The following is a 22,625-nucleotide window of genomic DNA, read 5'->3' as shown; positions in this document are numbered from 1 at the left end:
GCAGGACAGATGCTCTCGTCAACGTGTCTTCAAAGACAGGCAGGAGAGAGAAAGAGAGACTCAGGATTTCAGAAGGAACTGAACTACTTGACTAAAACGTTAAGAATAAAATAAAAAGGAAATAATGAAATATATACAAAACTGTATCGAGCTCCCAGAATGGTTTTACGTGTAATAGTGGAAGTAGAGATGTGTGATTTTGTTGCTGTTGTTTTTTTTATCCTTGAGGACAGGCATAACAGTGGGAAATACTCAAAGTAAGGTGAAGAAAACTGAGCAGTTTCCACTAAACTAAAAATTGCAAGATCAGCAGAAGAGAGAGGAAATATTTCTTCTATAGCATAATTGTTATGGGTCTTTCTTAGCAGCCCTAGATTACAGTCCTTTTATTCAGCAGCAGAACCTGCACCTGTGTCATACATCTGGTACGTGTCCTGAGGATGGCAACTAAGTATAAGCACAGCAGAATTGTACCCCATGTCGGGGTCACGCTGACTGAGCTGAGGCAGTCTTCCAGAACATATAAGTGAATTTGGGGACGTCCCTGCGTGTTGGAACTTCACAGTATTAATGATTCGATCAATAGAGTTTGAGGAACGTCAGCAAGTTTGTACTACTTTCTTTTCTTTATTGACTTTATAGAACAGCACTGAAGTTATTCATATAGATTCTTTAGGCAATTCAAATACTTTCACTGAATGACAGAAAGGCTGAGGTTGGAAGGGACCTCTGGATGTCATCTTGTGACGGCCGCCTGCTGCAGCAGAGACAGCCAGCGCCGCTCAGCCAGGGTCTGGCTCCATCTTCTCTGCAGCCTCCCATCAGGCTTTTTATGCATTGATCAATTCCCCTGCGAGCCTTCTCTTCACCAGGCTAAGCGGTGCCAGCTCGCTCAGCCTTTCCTCAGAGGAGAGATGCTGCAGTGCCTTTATCATCTTCACACTCCTTTGCCAGACTCTCTCTCCAGTCCAGCCCAGGACACCGTCAGTGCTCCTGGTGGCAAGGGCACACTGTTGGCTCATGATCAGCTGGGTGGCCACCAGGACCTGCAGGGCTTTTTACGCCAAGCTGCTTTCCAGCCGAGCAGCGCGCCAAATGTGCTGGTTCCTGGGGTTGTCCCTCGCCAGGTTCTGGACTTCACTTCTTTCTCCTGTTGAACTTCTTGTGGCTCCTGCCTTGGCAGGGTGTGAGCATGGGGTGATGCAGAGGGCAGAGCCAAGTGGTGCAGACTCTGAGCAGGAGGAAAGATTTGGGTGCCAGTGTTGCAGGGCATGACGGGGCAGTAGAGGCTGGTAGGAGAGCAGATCCCCGGGAGGTGGGGGCAGATGATGTGGTGAGGAGGAGACCAGGCATGGGACGTTTGGCAGTGGGGCATGGTCCAGCCCTGGAGTCCCCCTTCTGACTGAACCGTTGGCCGGCATGTGTCCCAGCTGCTGGCCTGGCCCTGGTTTTGGCAGCTCCTGGGGCCTTGTTCTAGTTGTGCCGGCGGGGTGGCCTCTTGGGTGGCTGAGGTGAATGTTGGGAGCTGCTGGCCCTCCTCTTCGGGCCTCGCGGTGGCCCCCCACGGGAGAGGTCCCTGCTGCGGCTGGGAGTAGAGGGACCTGCAGCAACCTCCCCTGGATCGTCATGCAGCTCCTCCTGTTCCCCGTTGGTTGGAACGGGGGCATCGGGGCAGCTGCCGGGAGCCCCATGAAGAGCAGCGGTGGAGGTGTTGGGTCGCTCCTCTTCATCGTCTGCGGCAGGGCTGCGGGAGGTGGCTTGGCCAGGGCCAGGAGACCCCCTTCTGGAGGCAGCAGGAGGAGGGACAGCCACGGGGCTGCCCTCCCGCTCCTCGGCAGCATGGCTGTCCTCGAGGCCCAGCAGACGGTGGGCCTCCGCGCTGCAGCGTTGCACGGCGACGTTGATAAGCTGCTGTACAAATGTCGCCGCGCGATCCTGGAGGCTGACCTGCAGCAGCCGGACCAGGACCTCTTCGTCCAGACCAAAGAAGCCCAGGACGGCCAAGATGAGGTCCTCCATCACAACGGCTGCTGAAGGCTCCTCGGCAAAGATCAGCCCCAGCTGCTGTTGGAGCCAGGGCAGAAAGCGTTGGAGGAGAGCCGGGTGGTCGTCAAAGAGGAACGCCCAGGTATGGGGCTGGAGGCCGCCCACCAGAGCCCTGGGCACCGACTCCACTGCCAGCGGCTGAGGTGTTACAGAGCGGCGAGGGGGGCTGTGGGTGTCTGGGTGCCTGGGCGCTCCTCCGGCCTGCCGGGTGCCAACTGGTGCGGGGGCTGAGGCAGATGACGCGATGGGAACCTCTTCGAAGTCATTGTCTGCCCTCACCGAGTGCACGATGGATCGCACTCTCCTCTTGCAGAGAGGGCACTCGGGCTTGCTGTTAGCCCAGCGCAGGATGCACTGGTAACAGAATTGGTGGAGGCATGGCATGGCATAGGCGGCATCGTCCCAGCTGTCCAGGCACACTGGGCAGCGGTTGTCCAGGTCCATTGCCATGCTCTCCACTCGCTGCATCGTGCTAGGGGCAGCTGGGGGTGACCAAGTGCTCCCTCCCTGTGGCACTGCAGCAGCCGGTGTCAGGCTGGAAAAGGAAGAGAGGCCACGGTCACTGGCTGGCCTGAGGAGGGGTGGAAGAAATGCCCAGGTCCCTCAAGAAAGAAACCCTCCCAGCTCCCCAGGGTGCGGTGTCCCCACACAGCTCACCTCTGCTGCTGCGAGCGTGCCTCCTGACTGCCCCGGCTGCCTGAAGCTGACAGGGCCAGGGAAAATCCTTTGCGGGCTCTGGGGCACAGATGGAGAGCTGCCGCGAGCAACTAACTCCCCAGTCAGGACACCAGCGCCAAGGCTTGGCTCAACACTCCAGCCTCGCCAACTGCTCAGCTGGAATGCGGGTATGAACCAGCTGGATGGGACTCGGCGCCCGGATTTAAGCAGCAAGGGGCACGTGTTCACAATCCGTTGCTTGGTGACATCAGAGCCCATCCCTCGGTGACAACAGAACCCATCACTTGGAACGTCTTGCCAGCACTGCCTGGTGGCATCTCCTGAAAGTGGAGAGGTTCAGGCTGGAGAGCAGGAATCCAGAAGAAAATCCTTGTGAGACTCATAAAGCAGTGGAGTGGGTTGCCAGAGAGGCTGTGGGATCCCTGAGCCTGGAGGTCAATCCGTCCAGACCTGCGATGCCACACTCCAGAGCATCCAGGTCTATATTCCTTGTTGACCCTTCCCTGAGCCGTCTCTGAGTTGCACAAGAGGCCTCTTCCAGTAGGGGCACTTGAGTGGTTTGGTTGTTGGTATAACCCAGTGTGAAGGGGCAGATGTGAGCGTTGTTCACCCAGGCAGGGACCATCCGGGAGATATGCAGAGGCCTCCCAAAGCTGTGTCTCTTGTCCTCTGTCTCGGCTCGGGGAATTGTGTCCAGGCTGGGTGGAAATACACATTTAGCTGCTGGGAGGATAGGACAGCATGCACATGAAGGGGTTAAATCACTTTTATCTTGAAATAAAAATCTTCCTCCCCTCCTTGCTTTGAACTTTGCCACATTCTTGAGATTTGTTCCTACAGTTTGCACCAGAGGTTTTGGGCTCTATTGAATTTTATGGGAGCTGTGATAAAAATTTTGATTCTTTTCAAAACCATCATCATCCTTGCATGGCTGTTCATAGTGGATGCAATCTCACCTAACAGTATTATTGCAACTTCCTGCCTCGTCATGAACTAAACCCTCTTTCAGTGGAAAGACGCGTGCCTCTGTGCGTCAAGTCAAAATCTGTTAAAACCAATGTCTGAAGTCACTGGAACTGTATCAAAGAAGTGCTATTTCTGCCCATTGATTAGGAGGAGAAGCAGATCATGAACTCAGAGGTCAGGGTTTGCAGTGCACCCGCCTCAACAAAGCTTCAGATCACCTTCACTGTTTTGTGTAATTGCTCTTCCAAAGAGAAACAATCGTCTGCTAATACCAAATCAGCATTGATACTAGCCCAGATGGCCTCAGCTGTCCCGACTTGGCCTGGTCCTTTCCAAACCTTTACATAATCACGGGGTGTATTTTAGACTAATGTAAATATGTTGATAGCAACACACAATGAGCAGTGCCTCTTCAGCTGCTTCCAGTAGCTACTGTGTGCCCAGGAGAAGAGCAGAGGAGCTGAGGACAAGAGCTCGGCTTTCAAAACCTGACAAGATAGCTGCCTTAAAGACTGTGCTTAATGACTAAAAACTCTGACTGTGTTTTTCGTGAACTCAGTGAGCAGCTGTGAAACTGAGGGCTTATGGGACATAGGGCCACCAGGCCTGAGTGCTCTGCACTTTGAATTGCAGTCATTTTGCATGAGGTTATGCAAAGAGAAGAATATGCTCTCCTGCGATGCAAAACTATGTTATAGTGTGTCTTGCTTTGAGCGACACAGGACTAACTTCTCTTCTAATAGTTGGGAAGCCTGCACTTTTAGAAGACTCCAGTGTCTGAACTTGTGAAAATATGTACTTTATAGCTGGCTATGGTGTGTGGGTTTCAAGGTCTCAGAGATTTTGAGCTTGCCAGGCGCAGGGATGAGGAGGAGTGAGACGTGAGCACTTGACCCAAGCTGGCCGGCAAGATTATGTCATACCATACAAGATTATTTTCATACCATGAACATGAATGACATAAATTGGTCCAAACCCTTATTCTTCCGATGGGATGTCTGCTTCCTCCCTGGGCCCCAGCTTAAGGATATCACTAGGAAACTTCCAAGCCTGGTACGGCCCTCCGACTATTACCCATTATTGCTCTTCCGTGTGTGTGGTGGTGAAGCTGCAACATGTCTTCCTATGGCGATCAAAAGAGACTTCAGGGCCTTGGGACGATTGGTAAGGGGATGTGGGGCACAGGTTATTCTTTCCTCTTTCCTTCCAGTTACAGGCAGCGACATTGGAAGAAACATACAGATAGGCCCAGTCTATTAATAGGTGGCTCCATGGCTGGTGTGACCAACAGAATTTTGTTTTTTTTGATAAGGGGATGGCCTACACAGCACCAGGCTTGCCGGCGTCAGATGGGATTCACTTGTCTCAAAGGGGGAAGAAGGTCTTTGCTCACCAGCTATCAGGGCTCCCTGACAGCGCTTAAAACGAGGCTTGAAGGGAGAGGGGGACAATATCAGGCTTGCCCGTGACAAGCTGTGAGATGACACGCCAAGGTTAGAGGGACAGGGTGCTAGCGAGGGCCCACAGGCTGTTGCTCTGAGATGTGCTGGCTACGCTGCAGGACACCTGAAGTCTTCCAGCGATGAGGCAAGAAGGAAACACCAAGGAATGAAAGGGTGTTCCTCTAAGAAGGTGATAAGAAGGTGCCTCAAAAGGAGGCAGACACGACAGTTTTTCTCCTAAAATCACCGACTGAGAGGGTAGGACTGAATCCCCGTGGGTGGATTTACTCTTAGTCGCATACAAAGTATTTTCAGTGACTTTCTGGCACACCGTGAAAGTACAGTGGAAAGAGAAAAACCAAAGGCAAAAAAAATACCGGTAGACCGTATAACACACAAAAAGATCATTTAATTTCTACTCATGGCTTTCACCAGGAAGTGAAACTCTAATCAAGTATTTCCAAAGCATCTTAGCCAAACTGGGAATCCCTCCCACAACAGATTCAGTGAGTTCAGCTGAGCCTAAATGGAACCCAGCAGCCGCACCGTGCTGGGAAAGGTCTTGCGCATGCCCATGCACTTCTCCTCATCAATGAAGAGTGTGTTGGCTTTGACGGCCAGGTCATGCTGCAAGACCGACTTGGTATGAACCAGCATTTGCAGGGTGTCCTCGGTGTCTCTCAGGCGCTGCTGGAGGCTCTGGACCGTCTCGTTGATTTTGTGGACCTCGTTGACAAGGCTGGAAAACAGCAAGAAACCCTGGTTAACAGTGCCATCGTGGGGGTGGTTTCTAGCGTGGCATTGCTGAAGGGCCCCTTGGTCACAGGATTACCCCCTTCAGCGTGCTCAGACTAACTCAGACCCCCCGTTTCTGGCAGACGCATGGGAAAGCTGAGGGCAGAGCTCCTCCAGACCTCAGCGGGGAGGCATGGTTAAGTCTGCTCAAAGGCTTTGGCAATGCGCAGCCGCCTCTCCCAGAGCAGCTCGGGCCAGCAAGAAGAGGGATGAACAGGTGTGGTTTCCTGTTCCTGCTTGGTTTGGGGGGTTTGTTGGCTCCCCCTCCTGGATTTCCCTGTGCAAGCATCCTCCCCATGCCCACAGATGCACACAAAGAAAACAGGACATCTGGGAGAGGCTAAAAGTGAATGTGAAACAAGGGGAGGATGGAAAAAACCCTTGTTGTACGAGATGCTGCAAAGGCTGTGGGGCTGGGTTTCAATTGCTCTGAAAAGGCTTCAGCTGGAGTCTTGCCCAACGGGCTCCCAGGAGGGGTGAACTTTGGGGTGCCTCAGAGGGGGTGCTGCTGGGCGCTCAGGCCAGCCTACTCCTCCACAGCTCCTCGGCATGCAATCCCAAACAGACCACTGTGTCCTTGAAAGGATTTCCAGTGTCCTCGGAGAAGGTGAGGACAGCCCTTCCTGCTTCTCCATAGGGGGCACCCTTCCTTGCAGTTCCCCAAAAGGAAGGGCCTAAGGGATCTCAGCAGGATCCTGTTGGAGAGTAAAGGGCTCGTCCTTCAAAACTGAGCACATCCAACTGCCGGGAAGCAGGCTGGAGAGAAGATGGGGCTTACCCAAGCGGGAAGAATCCATCCCCTCATGCTTATGCTTAATTTTTCATGCAGTGCTACCCCCGGGTGCTACCAGCCGTAACTCCTCAAGGAGCCCACCAGACCCACGCTCCTGCCTTACCGGAGCTGGGCAGTGTCCCGGCACAGCTCCACGTTTGGTCTGCGTGTGCGCTCGTCCAGCCGGCTCTGAGCCACTTTTAAGGGAGGCCCTTGGTCCCTAATGGCCTTTTGGATGGCTTCTATGGTCTTCTCCACCTGGAAGATTTCCTGCAGCGTCTGGCGTAAAAAAGAAACCCATGCACAAATTAAAAAGTATCTTCTCAAGTGACAACATAATTACCCTTTCCTCTTGTCCATCTGCAGAACAAAACAAGTTCAATAAGCAGACCCTGGGCTCAGACCCCTGTCATTCTGCTACACATCAAGGCGCAGAGCCAAGAGTAATTTTTCTTCAGGGAAAAACCTCTCTTGGCTCTTGCTGTCACATCAGAGGAGGTTTTGGAGCACTGATGGACCTATTGAATTCCCAGCTTCCCAAAATTACCGCTTGCTGGAACTAATCATCCATCAACAGTAACTCAGAGAGGGAAGGTTCTTCATGGATCCTCACTGAAAGACGTGGCATCAGCTCGCAGTGCTGCAAGCCCCGTCTTCCCTCAGTTACTCAATACAGTGTCGGGCACGTCTCAGGAAGCTTTCTATGAGACCCAGAGCTCTGAGGCAGGTGTCCATCACTGATTTCCACTGACTCTGCTTGGCAAAGCAAACACACGCATGCCCATGCAGCAGCCCCAGAGCACGGAGAGTGAAAGCACGTCCTTGGAGGAGAAGCAAGCCTGCAACCCCCCCAGCAGGCAGCCCAGCAGAGGCCCAGCAAGGCCGTTCTGGAGGGCAGCCAGTGCTTCTGAAGGAACTACCAGGAGATGCAACCAGCATTGGCATTTTCTGCTGGCAATCCCTGTGCTCCCAGGCTGCCAGTGAGGATGCCCTAGCAAAAACAGAGCCCTTGAGATGAAATTACGGTGCCAACTCCTAAGGGTCCCACCTCAGGGGCGTCACTAGGAAGTGACAGTGACACACCGAAAGGGAGGGGTTCCGACTACCTTGGCCAGGTGGGTCCGGATCTTGCTCTTGGCATCGGCTGTCTTGCTGATGCGTTTGGTGAAGGCGATGTTCACCCTGTTGAACTGGCTCCGCATCTCGTTTGCCACCACCACCAGCAGGTTCTCGATGTTGTCCCGCAGCTTGGAGGAGGCCGCCCGTTGGCTCTGTGAGCGGAGGATGTTGTCGTCTGTGATCTTGGCCCAAGAGTCCGGCACCGAGATCCTTCAGGAGGTGAGGGGGAAGAAGAGGCCCCGGTAAGCCCGTAGTGCTGAAGCTGGACGTGGGCAGGCATGAAGCCTGCCTGGGAGCAGCACTGATTAAACGTATCTGAAATCTCCGTCTTTAATTTGAGCATAGGTTGTGGTTTAACTCTGGCCAGCAGCTAGGACCACACAGCCACTCTCAATGGAGGGGAAAGAGAAAGAACAGGACTCACGGGTGGAGATAGAGACAGTTTACTAGAACAACAACAGAAAATAGGAATGAGAAGAAGAGTATGAGTAAGGGTAAGAATAAAGGTAAGGTTAACAATAACAATAACAGTAAGAATAACAATAAGCAGAGAGAAACGGTCCCACTCAGGCAGCTGTCTCCAGGCGGGATGGACGTGCCTTGACAGTGGGCTGGGGACAAGCAGCTCCCTGCCAGGGAGAGGCACCGTGCATCCCGGGCACAGCTTGCTGCTGGCGTGCCGCCCAGCGTGCACTCACGTGGCATCGACCCGCTCCACCGCTGGGTAGTAGCTGATGCCGTGGGAGGTGCTCCTCAGGTGGTGACACTTGTCATCGATGCGGTGGGCCGCCTGCTTGTGGGCCAGGTCCCTCTCCAGCTCGTGCTGGGCCACCCTGTTGGACCTTCAACATGCAAACAACAGCCATCGCTGGGGATGTTCAGGTGGAAGGGCTTCCTCCCCGCTCCAGTTCCCCGCAGCTCCCTCCCACGCAGCTCTGTCCTCCCATGAGCATCACTGCCCACTTCCCGGGGAGCCCGCCTGGCTTTTCCATCTGCAGGGTGTGGGGAGAGGTCGGGGTCTGCTGGGGGTCCACATCACAACTGCAAATGCACATCAGCCCTACGGCATGACATAAGGAGCTCCTCCTTACGCGAGCTGGGCTTTGGCTTCATCCAGGTACCGCTGCATCTTCTCCTGGCACGACCTGATGACATTGACTTCCTGGGTAAAGGACACATGGCCCCATCATCAGTGTCTGTACTCAGTTGTCCTGATGCCACTCGTCCCCTAAGACCTCCCCAACCCTGCACACAGCAAGAACTTGCCTGCTTGTCTTTCTGCCCAGAGTAAACAGGCAGGGAGTGGAGAAAGTGCCCCCAAACTGCGTGCATGTCTTTAGTGCACTACTCCCTGAAGAAGAACACAGAACCCCCACACGCTACACAAACATGCAGCTGCTCTTCAGCTATTCCTTCCTCTGTACGGCCAAGTCATACCCACACGGCGTGGGCATGCTGCTGCCTGGGGGAACCCCATCCCCTGGCCCAGCAGGTTTTGGGGGGGTTGAAGAGCTGAGCACCTCCCCAGCGGTAAGGAGCCAGGTAGGGAAGAAGGCTGCAAAGCCTCTGTAGGGCAGTTTAGGTAAAACTGGCTTTAACACATGATCTGGGTGGCCCAACTTACCGTGAAGAGCTCTTTCTCCACATCATCATGGACGAGGTCAATGCCCATCCTCTTCTCCCGCTGAAGCAAGCACTGCTGAGCGACCTGTTGGGGACATGCCATCACTGTCGGGTGCAGAGGCAGGATTCTCTATAGGGAGAGTCCCCATCTCAAGAAATGGAAGAAAAGAAATTCTAGGCGGGCACAGAGGGGACACCAGGGGAACAAAGTGCCCAGGGCGGCTGCTTCAGCTGACTACAAGCAACCGAACTGCACCATACGCATCAAATCAACATGAGGGAGCACGTGTGTCCCAGCTGCAACCAGAGCTGTGGCACAGGCACCTGTGTCAGCCTTGATGCTGACCTCCCCAGGGTGTTGTAGGAAGACATGGGCTTCTGTCTCCCACTCCAGGAATTTGGATGTTCCGCCTACACAAATATTTGGTTAAGCAAATGGAGTTGTGATGAGCTCATAACGGGCTGATAGGGGATGCAGCAGATGGGAAGACATTGCAAACTTAACTTATGGTCTCTTCATAAAAACTCTCTAGGTCTTGCGGAGCTGCAGTGGAACTTAGTTAGACATTTGAATGGCTGCAGTTGTTCCAGCAGTAGGCTACAGCTTGCAGCCCACTGGACAGAGTGCTTACCTGGAGAGGGGCCTCCGTCTCGGCCAAGGCTTTCTCCAGTCTCTTCTTCATGTCTGTGAGCGTGTTGGTCTCCCCGATCATCTCATCCAGCTCACGGCAGAGCTCCCCTTTCCAAAACTCAATAGCATTCACACGTCCTCCCAGGCTTTTGGTGCTTTCTTCTTGTGTTTTCTTTGTCTGCTGGTATTTATCCCCAATCATGCGGGTGGTATCAACTCTCAGATCCTCCGCATTGTGCCGGGAAGTCTCTGACTCTTTGTACTTGGTCAGGTTGGACCTGTACCAGTCGTCAGGGGTGTAGCGGGTGAAGAGGGTTGTTCTGTTGGAAATGTAAGGGAGCTTCTCGCTGGTGGTCATCCCCTGGGAAGTTTTGGAAAAGGGAGCCAAAGCTGGTTTGATGGCATCTCTTTTAGAGTAGGTGCTGGGCATCCAGGGGAGGCTGGAGCTCTGAGGCAACGGGTAGTACGGGAAACGGTCTTTATAGCTGGCAGTCATGGTGTTGATGGCAGGCAGAACCTTGGCACGTCTTGCCGTTAAGGGAAAGCCGACAGCCTCCATTCCTGACCACTGCTCTTCAAGTACTTGTCCTGCACAGAGGAGGAGATAGAAGACAACTTCCCTCAGTCAGCTCCTGCACTTGCCTTCCTTCTTACAGCAACACATGCAGCTTCTAACACAAACAGCAACGCACACAGCACCCACAGGTCACCTGTACAGGCCTAAAACTCTTGAAAGCAAATGCCTTCTCACAGCACCCCAAGCATTTGTATCTGGAAAGGGATTTGAATTTGTTTAGTATCTAGCCTCAAGTATTGAAATGCGGAGAAAAGCAAAGCATGGCTGCTCAGGAGAATGACAGATATTAGCCTTCATTCTCCTCAAATCTGTCAATCCCGTGAAAGTGTAGCTGGTGATTGTCTTGTGTTCATTGGCTTCTTTTGGTTGGCGTATGTGCTGATCTTCTAGTACTCCAGATGTCCTTTTCTCTTTCAAAGTGCCCTTTCCAGCCCCGATAGCTGCGCCCCTTTGGACCAACCCAGTGTGATTGGTGGGTCAGGGACTCAATCCTCACCCCCCACCTTCACTTGCATTGATGCTTTGCAGATCTATATCCAAATTTGACCCCCCTCCAGCTATTTCAGTCTCAAGAGAACAGCCCTCTCTTGACTTGCAAAGGAAGAAAAATGCCTACGCCTCACCTGACGTAAAATCGATGCACTTGGAAAGGAGAAATCCCAGACAGTCTTTTCAGAGGGGTGTGTAAACAGCAGCCTTGCAGGAGCCCTAGGAGGAATGGCCACACGTGAAGATTTTGCTACCGAGAACTGCATACGGCATTGTGGGTGCTACTGCTCTTTTCAGATTCAGGGTATCAGTCAGTTGTTGTCAGAAACATCATGCAGAGGGCCAGCAAATGTCCCTAACACACCGCATCTGAGGCCAAACCCTCAGGAGGCGACTCAGGAGGTACCCCATCCCCTCCCCACAGCTCCCAGCCTGGCTCAGAGCCCAGTGAAAGGTGAGGACACTGGTGTGCTGCAACAAGAGGCCTGGGTGGGAGTGGGGTTTGACACAAAGCATGTGCTCAATCCCATCTGTTACAGCGTGAAAGCCACTTGAGTCCTTCAAAAATGGGAAGTTTGCATAAAAAAACCTTTCCCATAATGGTACATACTCACCCGAAACCTCCAGAGGCTTGGGAGTGCCCGGGAGGGCGGCTACTCACTGCTGTGCTGTGGGGTTCGGTGGCAGCACTGCCAGACACTGCAGCGTCCCCAGTGCCCTGTGTGACACAGAACCAGGGCAGCGTTGCCAGGGGCGCAGGGCGCTCAGGGACCGGGTTCTGCCCGGGCAGCTCCCTGCAGCCGCTATGGCAACCTGATGCAGCCCTTTGGTGCCCGGTGCTCTTGATGGGCAACCCGAGGCCACCCGTGGGCAGCTCAGTGCAGACTCTGGGCAACCAAACTGCCTTTGCTGGGACAATTGATTCCGTCCCTGGACAGCTCCCGCTGCCATCCATGGGCAACCCAGTACAGCCTTTGGGCGTCTGCTCCGGCCAATCAAGGGGACTTGTCTCCAACTTTTGATAACACCCATCAGGCCAACTGTCACCACCCCTGTGCCACATAGTCCCCAGAAGAAACATTTTCATTTCCTTCATGTTACCACTTGAGGTTAACTGTGAGCTATGTATATGGCTCATCAAATACTCAGGCTGATACAGCTGTCTTCTCATTGCCGCCTTTGGTTTCCTCCCGTTTTCCCAGCTATTGCAGCTGCACACTGAGACCGGACCAAATGTTTTACAGCTTCTCAGGGGTGCAGTGACACCCTGCCCCACCGCTCCTGCTTTCTGTGCACACATACACACGGAGCCGGCCTCCATGAGAAAGCAATGCCTCTGCTGCCAAAGATCTGAGATAGAGAAGAACTCCAACTGTTTTCTGTATACAAAGGTTAGCACACTTTGATTTCACTTTAAATACATGTCTTGCTTTAGTCGGGTTAAAATCGACTTCATGGCACCGGGAAACCAGTCAAATTCACAAGCTACGGGACTGTCGTGGTTTAGGCCAAAATCTACTACTGGGGACCTGTGGCACCCCAGATGGCACCGACAGATGCTCCCCTCTACCCCTCTTCAAAGAGAGAGGCAGAGGAGGAAAAAGAGACTTATGAGTTTAGAAGGAACTAAAGTACTTTAATGAAGTATTAATAATAAAAGAAAAGAAAAAATGAAAAATAGACACAAAACCCTATCAAGCTCCCGAGATGACAATGATGTCACCGGCTGGCACTGGGGCAGTCCCAGGCTGGACGCAGTGACGGACGGGAACTGGATTCCAGATCTGGATTCAGAATCGGGATCACAGGCAGATGAACAGAGTCCTCCTCAGACGTCGGCCGTTGAAGGAAGAGCTGACCCTTTGATCCCTCAGCTTTTATACTGAGCATGAGGCAGATGGGATGGAATACCCTGTTGGTGAGTTTTGGGTCACCTGTCCTGTCCGCTTCTCCCTGCAGGTGGGACTCTACTATGCTTTTCCGCTTCCGACCCTCCAACGGGGCAAATAACAAAGTTGGTTGGCCTTGGGGGTTATAGCAATAAGTATAAGCAGGAGCCTCTCTGCATACCATGTCTGGGCATCAGCTACAAACAAGTGGTCTTATCACTCTGAGAGAGTGAACGCTGTCTGCACAATATGCAGTTAATTTCAGTAGTTAGAAGAGGCCCAGCTAACAAGCGAAGTTACTGAACAAAATTGGTTCTGTTTTACCTCAAACCAGGACATTCCACCCCTTATTCCATACCATTTGCATCTTGCTCAGATTACTATTACTTTTATCTATCAAATTTACACACACACAGATTATATATATGAGATGGATACATGCAGGTCACTCATCTATGGTTTACATTTACCTACAAAAGTTATATGCAAAAGTCCATTTAGTTCATGATTGCAGGGTCTCATCTCAGGGCAGGAAAGATGGTACGAAATTCACTCTGGTTTGTGCCCACGGATAGCATGTTCATCTTGAAGAGCTTGCTGGATGCCACTTGATGAAGCTATCTCAGGTTTCATCACCTCTCTATTATCCTGAAAAGCACGTATGGAACACTGTTAGTATTATGTAGTGATCAGCATCATACTGCTCAGGATTGAGTATTCTCACCAAGGGTTAAATTCCCTTGAGGTACACATTGAACTTCTCCATCCTTCAGCATCACCCACCAAGTACATCCAGGTCCTTGAGCAAAAACAGTCCCACGAATGGGTTTGCTTTTGCCTGAAGCAGGAAAAACCCAAACAGTTTTCCCTAACAAATTCCTTCCATGCACCACAGGGACTTGATCCCCTTCTACAGTATGTAAAAGGTCTGATTGAGCAGGACCAGCTCGATTGATGGATCCCCTGGTGTTAACTAGCCGGGTAGCTTGCTCTAAATGCTTGTCCCAATTTTTAAAGGTTCCACCCCTCCTATTGCTTTTAGGGTGGTTTTTAACAGTCCATTGTATCGCTCAATCTTCCCAGAAGCTGGTGCATGATAGGGGATAGGATATATCCACTCTACGCCATCTTCTTTTGCCCAATTACTTATAAGATTGTTTTCAAAATGAGTCCCGTTGTCTGACTCAATTCTTTCTGGGCCGCCATGTCGCCACACGACTTGCTTTTCAAGGCCCAGGATAGTATTCCGGGCAGTGGCATGGGGTACGGCAGAGCTTTCCAACCATCCGGTGCTTGCTTCCACCATTGTAAGCACATAGCGCTTACCCTGGCGAGTTTGAGGGAGCGTGATGTAATCAGTTTGCCAAGCCTCCCCATACTTATATTTCAGCCACTGTCTCCCATACCACAAAGGTTTTAACCATTTAGCTTGCTTGATTTCGGCGCATGTTTCACAGTCGTGGATAACCTGCGCAATAGTGTCCATGGTTAAATCCACCCCTCGGTCATGGGCCCATTTATATGTTGCATCCCTTCCTTGATGACCGGAAGTGTCACGGGCCCACTGAGCTAAGAATAGTTCACCTTTATGTTCCCAGTCCAAGTCTGTCTGGAAAATTTGAGCAGCCTGATCCGCTTGCTGATTGTTTTGATGTTCCTCGGTGGCCCGACTCATGGGTACGTGGGCATCTACGTGATGTACCTTTACGACTAGGTTCGCTAGCCGCTCAGCAATGTCTTGCCACAGCTCAGCAGCCCAGACGGGTTTATCTCTGCACTGCCAGTTGCTCTGCTTCCACTGCTTTACCCACCCCCACGGAGCATTTGCCACCATCCATGAGTCAGTATAGAGATAGAGTATTGGACACTTTTCTCGTTCAGCAACATCTAACGCCAGCTGGATGGCTTTTACCTCTGCAAATTGACTCGATTCACCTTGTCCTTCAGCAGCTTCCGTGACTTGTCATGTAGGACTCCACACAGCAGCTTTCCACCTTCCATGTTTTCCTAGAATACGACAAGACCCATCAGTAAACAAGGCATACTGTTTCTCATTATCTGACAGTTCATTATATGGTGCAGCTTCCTCAGCACGTGTCACCACCTCCTCTAGTGCCTTCCCCAAGTCTTTGCCTTCGGGCCAATTTGTGATGACTTCTACAATTCCTGGGCCATCTGGCTTTCCTATTCGAGCTCACTGCGTGATTAAGGCAACCCACTTACTCCAGGTAGCATCGGCGGCATGATGAGTAGAAGGAACTTTACCCTTGAACATCCAGCCCAGTACTGGTAATCGGGGCGCCAGGAGGAGCTGTGCCTCAGTACCAATTACTTCTGAAGCAGCTCTAACTCCTTCATATGCTGCCAAGATTTCTTTCTCAGTTGGAGCATAGTTGGCCTCGGAGCCTTTATATCCTCCACTCCAGAATCCTAGGGGTCGACCTCGAGTCTCCCCTGGTGCTTTCTGCCAGAGGCTCCAGGTAGGGCCATTGTCCCCGGCTGCAGTGTAGAGCGCATTTCTAATGTCCCGTCCAGTTTGGACTGCTCCAAGGGCTACTGCATGCACAATCTCTTGTTTAATTTGCTCAAAGGCTTGTCATTGCTCAGGGCCCCACAGAAACTCATTTTTCTTTCGAGCCACTTCATAGAGAGGTTTCACAATCTGGCTATAACCTGGAATATGCATTCTCCAGAAACCCACAACACCTAAAAAGGCTTGTCTTTCCTTTTTGTTAGTAGGTGGGGACATAGATGTTATTCCGTTAATCATATACGTTGGGATCTGGTGACAGCCATCTTGCCACTTAATTCCCAAGAACCGGAGTTCTCGTGCAGGTCCCTTGACCTTACCTCCTTTAATGGCAAAACCTGCTTTCAGAAGAATCTTAATTATTTTCCTACTTTTGTGGAAAACTTCTTCCACCGAATTACCCCACACAATGATGTCATCGATGTATTGTAGGTGTTCTGGAGCTCCACCCTTCTCCAGTGCGGTCTGGATCAGTCCATGGCAAACAGTAGGGCTTTGTTTCCACCCCTGGGGCAGTCGATTCCAGGTGTACTGGACACCCCTCCAGGTGAAAGCAAACTGTGGCCTGCACTCTGCTGCTAAAGGAATAGAGAAAAAGGCATTAGCAATGTCAATTGTAGCATACCATTGGGCTGCCTTTGACTCCAGTTCATACTGAAGTTGTAGCATGTCTGGCACAGCTGCACTCAGTGGTGGTGTGACTTCATTCAGGCCACGACAGTCTACTGTTAATCTCCAGTCCCCGTCAGACTTTCGCACTGGCCATAGAGGGCTGTTAAAGGGTGAGCGAGTTTTGCTGATCACTCCTTGGCTCTCTAGCCGGCGAATCAGGGGATGGATGGGAATCAGGGAGTCTCGGTTGGTGCGATACTGTCGTCGATGCACCGTGGCAGTAGCAATTGGCACCTGCTGATCTTCAACCCTCAGCAGCCCCACAACAGAAGGGTCATCTGAAAGACCGGGTAAGGTAGACAGCTGTGTAACATCCTCAGTGTCTACAGCTGCTATACCAAAAGCCCACCGATACCCTTTTTGGTCTTTAAAACACCCTCTCTTGAGGTAGTCTATGCCAAGGATGCACGGAGCATCTGGACCAGTAACAATGGGGTGTTTCTCCCATTTATTCCCAGGTAGGCTCACTTCAGCCTCTAATACAGTCAGTTCTTGAGATCCGCCTGTCACTCCAGACATGGTGACAGTTTCGTCATCATGGTGACAGTTTCGACAGTTTCGGCCTCTTCCCCTCTTTCTATTTGTCCTTAGGCGCTGGTTCTTCGATGTGCTGTGGGAGGAAGCAGGGGAGCCCAAAGGGCTGGCCAACAGTCCTGGAGTACGTGGACAGCCTGTGGGACGTTGTCCTGCAGCCTCCCAGGGAGGCATGGGACATTATCAAATGAACCCTCTTGCTGTATGTGCCTGGAGATATGTACCACGGCCACCGGAACCTGACAGGACCCTGGGAAGACACAGCCAAGACCTCACTGACTGGCATGAAACACTGACGCCGAGCACGGGACCAGAGGTGGCAGACGGAATGAGCAGTGGCGTTGCGGTAACCCCCGAGGCATGTGCTGGGTCCGCAGCACTGCCAGGGCAAGCGCCGTGGGCAAGGACAGCCCATTGCCATGTCCCCGAGGAAGGGACAGTGACATCACTGAGCGATGGGTTCTGGTTTTCCCTGGCCCTGCCAGGTTCGGGCAGCCGGGGCAGCCCACCATGTGCTGGAGCTGGAGGGCATCCATGCTCCTGGGGGGTGGGAGGGCAGCCCTGTTGCCTCCCGGGGAGGGTCTCCTGCACCCAGCCCAGCCCCCTCCGGAAGCCCTGCCACACACAATGTGGGCCAGCTCCCCAGCACCCCCACAGCTGCCCTTGCTGGGGATGCCGTCAGCTCCGCCTCTGCCCCCATTCCCATCCCAGAGGAGCAAGAAGAGCCGCAGGAGGAGCCAGAGGACACTGCGCCAGGTCCCTCCACTTCCAGCCAGGGCAGGGAACGCTCCCCTGGGGAGACACAGTGACCCGCAAAGAGGAGGGCTGGCAGCCCTGAGGACTCTTCACCACCCAGCAAGAGGCCAGCCCACCAGCAACGCTAGAAGAACGACCCAGGAGCTGCTGAAACCAGGGCTGGGCCATCATCTGGGGCATGTGCCAGCCCCCAGGAAGATCAGAAGCCTCTCCTTAGTAGTCTGGATGTAGTGATCAGAGAGAGGAATAAAGGCACGAAAGCTCCAGAAACAGTCTCCGTGTTCCTAACAATGCAGGTGGCGTTGCTATCCTCACCCGTGCTGTCTTTTCCCGGTGCTATACCCGCTGTTTCCTCTCTGTGTTCTTAGAAGAGCAGCACGGGGCTTCCCCCTCTGGTCTGGCACAACCTCGTTACCCTGCTTGGACTACCCCAGGGTAGTTACTCCCCTGTTACTCTCAGAGTGCATCTCTCCCCAGAGCACAGCCCCCTGGGTCTTGGCCCTCTGCTCTTGCAGGGCCCATTTCCCTTGAGCACAGTGCCATGGCACCCGGCCCCGTGCTCTTGCAGTGGCCCTACTTGAATTCCATCTCATGGATTTTTCTGGTTTTTTTTTTTTTTTCAAGTGAGTCTGCCAGTCTGAGGAAATGAAAATGCAAGTTTTCTAGTAGGGTATATTCAGACTACCCATGCATGTTTGATTAATTGTGATGAGTTGCTTTCTCTTACTATGGAGTGGTAACAACAGTATTAGTTCATTTACTTATTTCAATGTGAAAATTGCATAAAGTTTTCAAGATAAATGGGAGACAAAGGCAGTCAAGTAAAGTAGGTCTAGAGACACTCATCTTTCTTTTTTTCTATTAGGAAATAACTGTTATGTGGTCACAAACCAGTTTGGGCTACTTGCCATCAGTGCTAAACATTGCAAACTCGATCACAGCTGATTATCACATCTCAGAATTTGGATCCAAGATCCCAGAGTGACCGAGGTAGGCAGAGACCTCCGGTCATTGCGTACTCCAACCCTCTGCTCAAGCAGGGTCACCTACAACAGGTTGCCCAGGACGTTGTGACTTTAAACTACTCTTTCGAGCTGTTCACTTTCAGTGGTAGACAACACAGACCTCCTGTGCCCTGAGGGCTGTTTCAAGTCTAATTTGTAGGTGGCCATTGGGTGTCACTGTTGCTGCTCTTCAGAGAGACCTGTTCCCCTCACTCTCAAAAGAGGAGGCCTGAGGATTAATTTGGGGAAAAGAGGAACTCGCATTGATTTCGAGGTCTGCTTTTTCCTTTTTGCAGCATGGAAAAGAGTAAGACAGAGAGACAAGACAGCACTGACCGATATCAGTAAAGGAGAAGAGCCACAGTAACTGAGATGTCGTTTCCATAGATAGTCTGCAAGGTCCGATCTGTATAGGTAAACGGAACTGCTCTGGGACGATATTGACAAAATTATGATAAAGTTTTCCATTAAGGAACAAATGTCCATTTAAGTTAAATCGAAAGTTGGTTTGATTGTTAAGGGAATAAAGGAGGACGCTGTCACGTTGCAGTTCTTAAAATAAAGACAGAGTTTGGCGTAAAAAAGAGATGCAGTGAAAATCCCCAAACTGTAAAGCAGCGTTAAAGTTAAACTTCCAACTCTGTACACGCTCATTAATGAAGGAGTGTTTGCCGTCCCCAACAAGCACAGCAAGTGGCCTGTGGACCTTGAAAGGCTGATCTATTTCATCCTGCTGTCAGAATTAAGTGTGGACTCATCTTGGCTTGCAAATAAGCCTCCGATACTACAACATAAGCACGTGGGCTTCCAATCCTTACCTTTAGGCTCATCTGTATTGGCAGGCTCTTCACCTGCTCAGAGGCACACTGACTTTCACAGGACTCGGTTCAACAATCTGTTTGTGTGGAAACGCCCCAGGTTCAAAATACATAGTGTAGGTCAGGAAGAATGCAATATCCTTTGCGCCTGAGAAATCAAATCAACTGTGTAGGCCATAAATATCTGTGAAACAGACACAAAGTGTTTCTAAAAATGGATGTGGTTCGACTGTGTTTAATGCACCTTGTGCTTAAGCATCTTTTGTCCGAAATAAGAACTTTCTATAGGAGCTTTTTTTCTTGCTAGGAGCAAACTTTTAGCAGAGAAGATCAACACTATAATTGTGTCCTGTGTTTTAGATCAAAGACTTGAAATTCGTGTATAACTAACATTATCCATTTGCAAGGTATTAAGTTGTTTGTAGGCTTCAGTGACCTGGCTTTTTCTGGATCATTTCTATTTTTAATGTTTTCCTCTTCCTTTCATTTTCCCTAGTCTTGCTTTTATTACCGACATACCTGTAGAAGCTTTTCTTGTTGCCCTTGACCTCTCTGGCAAGATTTAATTCTTTCAGGCCTTTAGCTTTCCTAACCTGGTCCCTGGCTGCTTGAAGGACCCTCTCCTGGATCTACTCTAGAAGGGCCTTCTCCTGGATCTCCTTCAGAACTCCCTCCCAAGCTGTCTTGGGACAGCTGGTCCTTGTCGTGAGCGACAGGGGAACGATCTGACTGCTTTCTCTTCTTCCTGGTTACTGGGGCAGCTTGTACCGATTTTGATGGAGATTGAGTAGTTTTGGTACTGCTTGTGTTATAAGTTGATCTCACAAAATTGACGTGAGACAGAGTCAATTAAAATTTGGAGTATTTATTAGCAAGCGGCAGCAAGCAAAACAGCGCTGGGCGGCCCGGGAGTCTCACTCCACCGACGGCGCGCACTCAATGCAGCGGCTTTCTCAAATATATATGGTACTTTTTACATAATCATAAGATCTCTTAATACGGCTATACATATGCATAACCTATCCCCGCTTCGTATTAAAATTAGCTTTAAGAAGTCATTTTCATAAACTCCTCCTAACTGCGCTTGTGCAATGCTTTGTGGTGGTGGTCGCTGAGGGTCTTGAGGATGAAGGCTGCAAATTCTTCTTCATCACTTCAAGTAACCTTTTGTCCCTGCGCAGACTCAGTTTTTCTTTTTGGTCTCTGTCCAGACTGCAGGGTTGGTTTCAGCCGCCTTTCAAGGCCTTCTTTTATTTGTTATCAGGAGCTGTCCTTGGCAATGCCTCAAGACTTCTTGCTTCGTCCATTTTTTATCAGGCCTGTCTTTTAGGTTATGAATTACTACTAGTTAATTAGTACTATATCTTTGACTTAGTCCCCCCCCCTTTTTCTAAAGAGTTAGTAAATTCTATAAGGATTCTTCATCTAACATTTTCTCAAAGTATTTATCTAAGTGCTATAGGTATCTCTAAAACTCTGGCAGTACTAAACGAACACCTTTAAAATTACACAAATTAACATCTTAAACACTAGTATTGCCAGTGGTCTTGGGGTGAAGGTTTCTTTCCTTCAAGTCTTTTCACAATTTATTATACTTTGTCTACATAACTTGACCCTGCAGCTTAGTTTTGCCTGCACAATCATGCATATCTTGTTTACACAGTAAAATGTTGGCCATCTTGCCACCTCTTGTTAAGCAGTTGCCTTCTTGTGGAAATGTAAGTTTTTAGGTTTGGTGAACAAACGATACTGAGTTTATCACAATTCCCCCCTTTATTTTTTTTTACTATTTTGTTTATCAAACCGCTTAAGCTTTTGTTGACTTAAAATAAAGGTCTCTTTTGGTTTTGGTATCTTTTTTAGGGGTTCATACTTGGCTCTTATAAGCATTAAATGAGCTGCTTTTAATTTGCTTTTTACAATTGCAACTATTTTGTTGCTTTATTGTCATTACCAACACTTTTATTGTACACAGACTTATTTGCAGATTTGAGAAAGGTGGAGTGCTCTTGCCTTTGCTATAGGTATTTCAATATCTCTGGCAATTTATACATATATTTTTTTTTATTTTATTTTTTTTATTTTTTTTTTTTTTTACTTTTGTTTCCTGGGAGAGTGTGTAGACTTCGGGAAAGTCTTAAGGTTGCTTGGGTTGGGAGTTGTAAGTCAAAGGGCTATATGGGTCATTTCTGGAGGTGGTTTATTAATCTCAATCCCCACAGCAGTACGCCTCTGCCTCTTCCTCTGCCTACTCTGTTGCTTAGAGCAGCGAGGGGTACCATCTTCTCGGCAGCAGTCATATTTTTCAGGGGAACCTCCTTCATATTTAGCTCACCTTGACTTACATGCTTGTCAGTTTTTACTTTTTACCTCCTAAGCTCTACACCCTATCTTAGACACTGTCTGTCCGCAAGTCACCTGCACAATTTTGGCCTCTGTTAAACAAGGTTCATTTGCATGGAGACAACACTTCTCAGGGTTCATGCTTTTGGCAAAGATATTTTACTACTTCTTAGATTCTTTTATGATTTTCCCGGTTGCAACTCTTATGCGTAATGTCTGTAGTTATAACATTCATGGCAAATACTACTAAGAGGATACCCATAGAGGCAGTGGACCCACCACTTTTCTTTACAAAGTTTACACTTAGACAAAGGGATAACAAATACAGTTAGGATTTCTACAAAAGACAGTTTCATTCATTTGTCTTTCTTCGGAAGGTAACCTTTAGGTTGTCTGGGCTTCCTGTTGCCTCCTAATGGGAACTTCGAACGGGTCCTTGATTCGGCTTGCGTGAGTCCACTCTTTTTCAGCAGTCCGAACAACAGAATCTGTAGTGAGTAAAACAAGAAAAGGTACCTCCCAACAGGGAGTCAGGGATGATTCTTTCCAGACTTTGATCAATACTTTATTTAATTGTAATATTTAAAGGCGGTCTCTGCACTTTTAGTCTTTTCTTTATTAACTTTTGCTTCCTTTTCATGCACAGGAGAAAGAGTCTGTCTCTCACCTTGAAACACACTCCACACTGCAACTAGCTCTCTCACCTGTGCACTGCCTTCTCTTGTAATGATTTGCTTCTTGGTTTTTACTTGAAGGGCCACAGCCCGGTACTTCTAAACTTTCTCTTCTCGCTTCGATGAAGCATCAGTAAACTATGCATTTAAAACTTGCTCTGAGAATGGGGGAGCGACTTTGATCACAAGGGAAAGTTGGGGGCATCTCCTTATCTAAGTTCGCCTCATCTTGGATAGGCAGTATTTTAGCAGTTCCTTTTGTCACAA

The sequence above is a fragment of the Vanellus vanellus genome (assembly GCF_965231255.1).
Source record: "Vanellus vanellus genome assembly, chromosome: Z".
In the NCBI taxonomy this organism is placed as follows: Eukaryota; Metazoa; Chordata; class Aves; order Charadriiformes; family Charadriidae; genus Vanellus; species Vanellus vanellus.
The sequence above is the reverse complement of the archived record's forward strand: the minus strand, read 5'-3'. Positions refer to the sequence as shown.